Consider the following 7,676-nt stretch of genomic DNA (forward strand, 5'->3'; position numbering starts at 1 on the left):
ACTCATAGCGATACTGTATAGGGTTTCCGAGGCTGTAAATTTTCATGGGAGAAGAAAGCCTCATCTTTCTCCCGCGGAGTGGCTGGTAGTTTTGAACTGCTGACCTTGCGGTTCACAGCCCGATTTGTAACCACTATGCTACCAGAGCTCCTTTATTTCATATTAGTATAATATTATTAACTATATCTGTCCAAAATGGGTGGTTGGTGGTGGTTACGTGCCGTGGAGTCAGTTCTGACTCATAGGGTTTCCGAGGTGTGAATCTTCACTGGAGCAGAAAGCCTCATCTTTCTCTCACAGAACAGCTGGTAGTTTCGAACTGCTGACCCTGAGGTTAGCAGCCCAATTTGTAACCAATACTCAAACCCAGGCTATCTGACCCTAGGATTCTAAATCTTTAAAATCTCCCTATTCTCATGAAATATCCATGTACGCTCTCGCCCCAGGATGAAATTCAGATGCCTTAACATGACTCTCAAAGCCCTTCCTCCAGTTCCCTTCCCCAGCCCCATGTGTCTCCAACTGCTTCTCACTAAAGGTATCCTGGTCTCTCTACTCTGGTCCCTACATTCATATCTCAATACTTATAAGCATTGACCCTTTGTTCTTAGCTCTCTTCCCTCCACTCAGCCTAATCCATCCCTCCTTCTTCTTCAAGTCTTAACCTAGAAGCTTTTCTTCAGGGAAGCCCATCTTGATGCCAGGCCTAGGTTGTTTTTCCATTTTAGGCACCTCTAAAGCTTCCTTCCCTGGAATCTGTGGCCTCATAACCCAGTTGTCACTGCTCCTACAGGGTCTTTCCACCAGACTGTAAACTTTGTGTAGACTGTGGCCTGGCAGCTTGCTTCACTATTGTACCCTTTTGGCCCTCCAACAGGAGATGAAGCACCTGAGAGACGAAGGAGGGAGAGAATATGAGAGTGGGAAACAGTGTGTGAGGACTGGGCCGCCTGGACACAGGAACAGCAGATCCTGACCAGTGGAAGACTTCAAGTCTCTGCCCACTCAACTCCTCTACTTCATACACTTCTCCTTTCCCCAATACTTTCTGAATATAACAGCAAGTGGGGTTCTGCTCCTTGGAGATGAGACAGGGTGGGGGACCCCTGGGATTCTGCAACTGAGTGGGTGACCTGAATTCAGAGTAAGCTGACTGTCCCATCCAATTTTTCCTCTTTGGCTGAGGCTCTGCTGTCATTGGTCCCCTAGTCCCAAAGGATCCAGGATGTGTAACTGTCCACAGTTGGTTGTGTGCCACCAAGTTGGTTTCGACTCATAGCAACCCTATATAGGGTTTCTGAGGCTGTAAATCTTTACAAGATCAGAAAGTCTCATCTTTCTTCAGGAAGCAACAGGTAGATTCGAACTGCTGAGCTTGTGGTTAGCAGCCCCGCTCGTAATCCACTATGCTACCAGGGCTCCTGTAACTGTCCATATTGTTGTTGTGTGCCTTCTAGTCGGTTCCGACCCACAGCGACCCTGTATAGGGTTTCCAAGGAGTAGCTGGTGAGCTTGAACAGCCGACCTTGCAGTTCAAACCGACTTTGCAGTTCAGTGCATTAAACTACAGCGGCATACCAGGACTCTGTAACTGTCCAAACTCTTCCCAAATGACCATCAGAATGTCTGTATGAGTGACCATTTCTGGGAGTGGATGGGCAGGATCTTTCCTGCTAGGAAGGGGTAGGAATGGAAAGAACCGAACCATTACAACTTGCACTAACAGGGAGGGGTCACCTCAAGTGAGGGCTCTCTGGGCTCATGCCAGCCCTGAATCACTTCAGAACACGCAAGAGAACTCAGCCTCAAAGGTGATGCCTGCCTGCCCCCTCCTTCTCGCCCCCGCCCCCGCCCCCCCGCACCTTTATGGGTAGCCGGAAATGCAAGAGTGACCTCTTGCATGGCCCAAATATCCTGACGCCCCTAAGCAGGCGCTCAAGTGGAGCCGGAGTTCTCATCACTTGCGAAGCCCAGTTTAGTGGTAGACAGACCAGCGCCTCTCTGGGAGTCCCTGGCTCCAGCCCCATCCCTCCTCCAGGGCCCGCCCCAGACACTAAAAATAACAAGGGCAAGGGGCTGCTGCAAGAGGAAGGGGGTCCCTACAGAGCCTGGCTGTCTCTATGGCAACTGACCCAAACCCGGCTGCTGACGTCATCCTGCAGGCTCCCCAGTCGAGGAAGGAGGGAACGAGAGGTGGCGGCGCGGCGTAGGACCCCCCACCCCGGAACCGGGCGGAGGCGGCCGGGTAACCTCATTTCCTGCCGGCCCCCTCCCTGGTCAGCTGGTCACATTCCCCGGCCTGCAGCACTGAGAGGCGGGCGGCCTCTCCGGGCCGGACCGGTGCTTGAGTTCGAGCGGCGGCGATGGGCCGCCGTGAGTCAGCCGCGCCCTCCTTGCCAGCTCTTTCACCGCAGGACAGGGCCCAGCTGCGTGCCCCGCATGCTTCCCTTGCCAGCACTCAGCCCAGTCCGTCCCGCATTCGGCCCCTGACCCCACAGGACCCAGGACAGGGGTGGGGGAAGGGGAGGAGGAAGGGTGAAGTGGGCAGGAGAAAAGGAACTAAGCCTGGCCTCCTGAGTCTCGCTTAAGTATTTGCTTTTCATTCCCCAATTCTCTCCCTCCAACCCCCCCACCTCCCACCCCCCATCCCCAAGCCAAGGAGGTGGACTGTGGCAAGCAAATACTCAGATCTGGGTCGAATTTTCTCCCACTTCTCCCTAAACCAGCTGTGTGACCTTGAGAATATTACTTAACCTTCCTGGGCCTGTTTCTGCATCTGCCAGATGTTCATAATCCTGCTCAGAAAGCTGACTGTGGCAGCCAGGGCTGCGCGGCCCCACGGATGGCGGCCAGGGCTCCGTTATATCAAATTGCACACAGTAGGTGCTCGGCCGGCCAGCCTGGATAGGCATTAGGCGCTCCCCAGTAGAACTGCTGGAAAGGGTTAGTCCGGCGGGCTTGGATTTAAGCCTCGCCCTGAGAGGTGGACAGCCCTGATGAGCAGTCCCCTCGTCAAACCAGGGACCCCACGCTAGCCTTCAGTCTCCAGGGACAGGGTCTACTCCCCGACCCCGTCAGGGCGATCCTCTCTGGCTTTGGCAGCACCAGGGGTCTGGGTGGGGAGCACCATTACAGGCCAGGCCCCAAAACGGTTTAGGCCGGCAGGCGGGGCAAGAAGGTTAGCTCATCCCTCAGGCCGGCCTGCACCCTTCGTCGTCCCCTCTCCATTCCCAATTTAGCCTCCCCGCGGGGAGGGAGGCCGTAGGAGCTCCGAGAGTGCGCGAGACAGAGCCCAGGCTGGCGCCGAGAGCCCGCCCTCAGGCCTGGCCCAGCCAGAGCCCCGGGGCACCGGAGCCAGGGCCTGGCCGTGGGAGGGAAGGCGGCGGAGCCCGGCGCGGCAGGCCTGGAGGCGGCGGCTTTTGTAGAGCCAAGCTGCGTCCTCTACACCCGGGGGGAGGGGAGGGACGACACTGAGCTGCCGGGATCCCGGGGACGCGGAGGCAGATCCGGGACCGACCGGGTGGCGTTCGCTGGGGAGGCACCGGAACCACCGCGCCCGCACCCGCCCGGCCCGCGGCCCCGGAAACGGCGCGGACACTCACATGGCTGCGCTGGGCTGCACGGACCTCGCGCTCTTGGTGCGCTCCGCGCTGCCCCGCCTGGTCGCGCCGCAGCTGCCGCTGTCGCCGCCGCCGGCGCCGGCCCCTCCCTCCGCCTCGTCGCCCCGCGGCCCCGCTCCTCCTTGGTTCTCTGGGCCCCACCCCCCGCACTCCCAAGGATCTAGTACCCCTCGAAGCGTCCTTTTGCTCCGCCCTCTTCGGAAAGGGATCGGGCAGGTGGCTTCTGGAGTCCCTTGGTTTACTGGGAGGAGGTAGCCTAGGGAACGTGGGGCTGTGGGGGTGCTCAAGGCTTGTGGACCGCGGGAATGGGGAAGGCAGTCCTGTCACATTCCACGCAGACCTCCAAGGGGAGAGCGCCAGGGAGTCTTCCCTGCCTGCTGCGTCCCCACAGCCCCGGAGCGCTACTTGTGGGGGTGGACCCTGTGACCGCCTGAAACCGGCCACTGCTGGGCTGGGTTGGTTGAGGGGAAGGATTAGGTCCAGTTTCTGGGAAAGGGAACTGTGAGGCTTGAAACTGTGGGGCCAGAGTTGCCTCTCAGCTCTGCCTTTCTCTGCCAGCCTCAGTTTCTCCTGTTATGGGGACAGACTGCCTTTTCCTGCCATCGTCTGGTGGGAAAGTTTGGGCTCACGGCTAGGCCATCATTCACCACTCATTGAGTAATGGCCTCTGAGGAGTCTCAGGCTTTGTCGTTGAGAAATTGGTGGAGCCTTTGGACAGGGTATGGGTACCTAGGCTTGGAACACACTTGGTCATGGGAGTGGTCATTCACTCCCCAGAGGCCATAACTCAGACTTTCCCAATGATGGGGCTGAAATACTGGCACTCCCGGGAGTAGGGTGAGGAGGTGCTGAGAGCTGACCCCACATGGACATCCAAAGACCTGGTCTGTTCCTGTAACCTCCTATCAATAAGACACTGTTGGCTCCTACCCAACCCTGGAGGCTCTGGGCCCCACACTTGAGGCTTCTCCAGGCCCTGACCTCCTACGTCCCCTCACTCTTAGAAGTAGAGGTAATTTGAGGGACTTTATGAGGTTCCTGACTATCTGCTTGACAACCCAGAAGTGGGGAGGCAAAGGCCTTTGAGAGCATCACTGTCTTCTCCCTCTTACCAGGGTCCTCATCTCCCAGTTCTCCAGCACCCCCTCCTTGTCTTCCTCTGCAGCAACCTTTCCTCTGTAGTTTGTACACCCAGAGCTTGCTTCCAGGGCCTGGGTTTTACTCTTCATTCCCCAACCGTTCAACCTCCTCCAGTCTTAGGGTTCCCATCCATCCACTGTTGACTACTCCCAAGCCTTCCTGCAATGTCCAGAGTCTCTGATACTCTCCCTGGGTGATGCACCAGAGTCTAGATCTCACTCAGACGTCAAGACCGAACCCAGATGTACTCTTCCTCATTTGTCCTCATTATCAGCAAACATCAAAGCAGACATCAATAGGCTGTACCAACCTCTGACCCCTCTCACGCTAACATTATACCTCCTCACAACCCCTTCTCTGAAAACAGCCTCCTCCACTTGTTACTCTGTTTCAGCATCCTGCCACCTGCCTTTATTCCGATTACACAACCAGGCAACATGAAGCCCATGTATGCTCATACACTTAAACCTGCCTCACTGTGGAGCTCTAAGCTCTGTAGAGATAAGGGACCATGATGTCTTTTTCACTACTGCCCCTGGCACATTTTTCTGTCTGCTTGTTAAGTGCCATTGAGTAGGTTCCTACTCATGCTGACCCTGTGTAGGGTTTCTACAGAATGGCTGGTGAGTTTGAATTGCCAACCTTGTGGTTCAAACCTACATTGCGGTCCAGTGCTTCATCCTACAGCGCCACACCAAGATTCCTCCCTGGCACATAGTGGGAGTTTAGTACATATTTGTTGGATGAGTGAGTGAATGGATGAATAAATGACATCAACCACCCTCATTCAGGAATCCTGTAGGATACGCACTCGACCACAAGGTCAGTTTGAACGTCAAGGTTGATGGTTCAAACTTATCAGCTGCTCTTCAGAAATCCTATACAGGGGCGATATGAGTCAGAATCAACTCAAATGCACTTAACAGCAATAACAACCTTCATTCAGCCTTCTGTTGTTGTTAAGTACTGTTGAGTCACTTCTGACTCATAGGGACTCTGTAAGGTTGCTGATGAGCTGCTGGTGAGCTTGAACACTGACCTAGTCCTGTCAATTCTACCTCCTTAACATCTTTTAAATTAATTCCTTCACCTTCGTGGCCCTCACTACCAGCATGCTGTTATTTGTGAATTCATTCAGCAAGCACTCACTGAGTAGTCAGGGTTGGGCAGTGTTCTAGCTTCTGAAAGTGAAAGGGACATAGAACTAATGGTCGCTATGTCGTAACTCAGGGATCTGATGAGGCCGTACTAATTGTGGACACTCACCAGTGTACCTTTCTGGATACTCTTTCTCAGTCTGGAATTTTGGTAATCCATTTCCAAAGAAAATTCTTACTTCTAGTAGTACTGGACTGCAACCACGAGGTCAGCGGTTTGAGTCCAGCATACACTCTACAGGACCTCTTTAAAAAACAAATTTTTTTTCTTAAGAGAAAGTAGACATGTTGGTAAATGCTGTCTGTATTCACATAGAGACACATCATAATCTCTGAGCTCAATATACAGAGAAAGGAGGGAAAAAACTAGAATTCTATGTACTACTACACAGAGGCCTAGCACCCTCCAGCTTCCAGCATAGTGAAGGGACCAGAAGGTTTTTCTTTGTTCCCACAGATCCTGGTGGTGTGTTGATTCCATAGTTTTTGTTGAGACAGGAGGGGATAAAAAATAATTTGGGAACAGAAAGGGGTAGAGATTCCCCACTATCTGCTCAAGATATTTTCCTCCAAAATAAGTTGAGAACCATGGTGTAAAGGAGAGAAAAGAGACCTTAAGAACAGGGCAACCGAACACAAAAGGGGGGTTGGGGGAAGACTGTAACTGCTCCTAGGATTTGAAAAAAATTTTAAAGTTTGGAATCCATCAGTGTTCTTCATTGGAATCTATCTTCTCCGTCATCCGCCATTCCCTCATTATCATCTTCATCTTCTTCCCCTTCATCATCATCCCCTTCTTAGTCATCGCCTTCTTCGTCAATATCTTCCAAACCATCATCAGCATCATATTCTCCTTCCTCCTCTTTATCATCCATATCAGGAAACAAATCATACTGTAATGAATTTGACCAAATATCCTCTTTGATGGCCTCTCCTAACTCAACAACTGATCAGAATGATCACTAAACCAGGTAAAAAATTTCTCTGGTTCTTCATGCTGCCTCTTCCTGCTGGCTTTATTCTGTGTTTGACTTGAAAGCGTTTTGTCAAATCCTCTCCAGATATCCATTTGAGTTCAGTTGTTTTGAGGTGGATCACCACTCTCATTCAGATGAAATTCTTTGGAGATAACTTAATTTTCAAAGTAAGGATTTTTATCAAAATAAAAGTCTATCTGTAACCTAATTTAATATCTTCAAATTCTGTCACCTCAACTCTGGACAAATAATGCAGTGCCTCTTCAACCTCCTCCCCAAGCAACACAGACACTTGTGGATGGCTGACAAATGTTGTTACCCCAAAATTTGGGATTTTGGCGATAAATTCTGATATCTTCTGAAAGAATGGTTGGCGGAATTTGTTATATTTCTGTTTTACTTTTAAAAAATCTCTTCACTGGATTGTTCATTAAGTCTGTTTGTTTCATTTGTATTTCATCAATATGTTTAATTGCTCCCTGCTGTTCTTTTTCTCTCTTTGGCAAGTTCAGAGAGGCAGTTTAGGTTTTTTCACTTGAAGCAGGAGTGAAGATGAGCATTTGGGGGCCATGCTGCAAGCAGAGTCCAAGAAGCACACGAAAGAGGAGATACTTGCCTGGAAAAAACTTTCCAGTGGTTTTTAAATCATAAATCAGATCATGCCATTACCAACAACCAAGATCACTCTCAATGGTAAGAAACTGCAGGATGCCCTTTATTACCACTCCTGTTAAGGTACTGTCTTCTCTAGCTGACCTTTGAAATTTTGTGTTCAGCTCTTG

The 7,676-nt window shown here is 51.7% G+C and overlaps 1 pseudogene; it reads right to left on the reverse strand.

Moving 5' to 3' along the window:
- Positions 1 to 6,633: 6,633 nt before the first annotated feature.
- Positions 6,634 to 7,465, reverse strand: LOC102826857 (annotated as a pseudogene).
- Positions 7,466 to 7,676: the final 211 nt, after the last annotated feature.

This window comes from Chrysochloris asiatica, unplaced genomic scaffold (genome assembly GCF_000296735.1).
Source record: "Chrysochloris asiatica unplaced genomic scaffold, ChrAsi1.0 scaffold00037, whole genome shotgun sequence".
NCBI classification, from domain to species: domain Eukaryota; kingdom Metazoa; phylum Chordata; class Mammalia; order Afrosoricida; family Chrysochloridae; genus Chrysochloris; species Chrysochloris asiatica.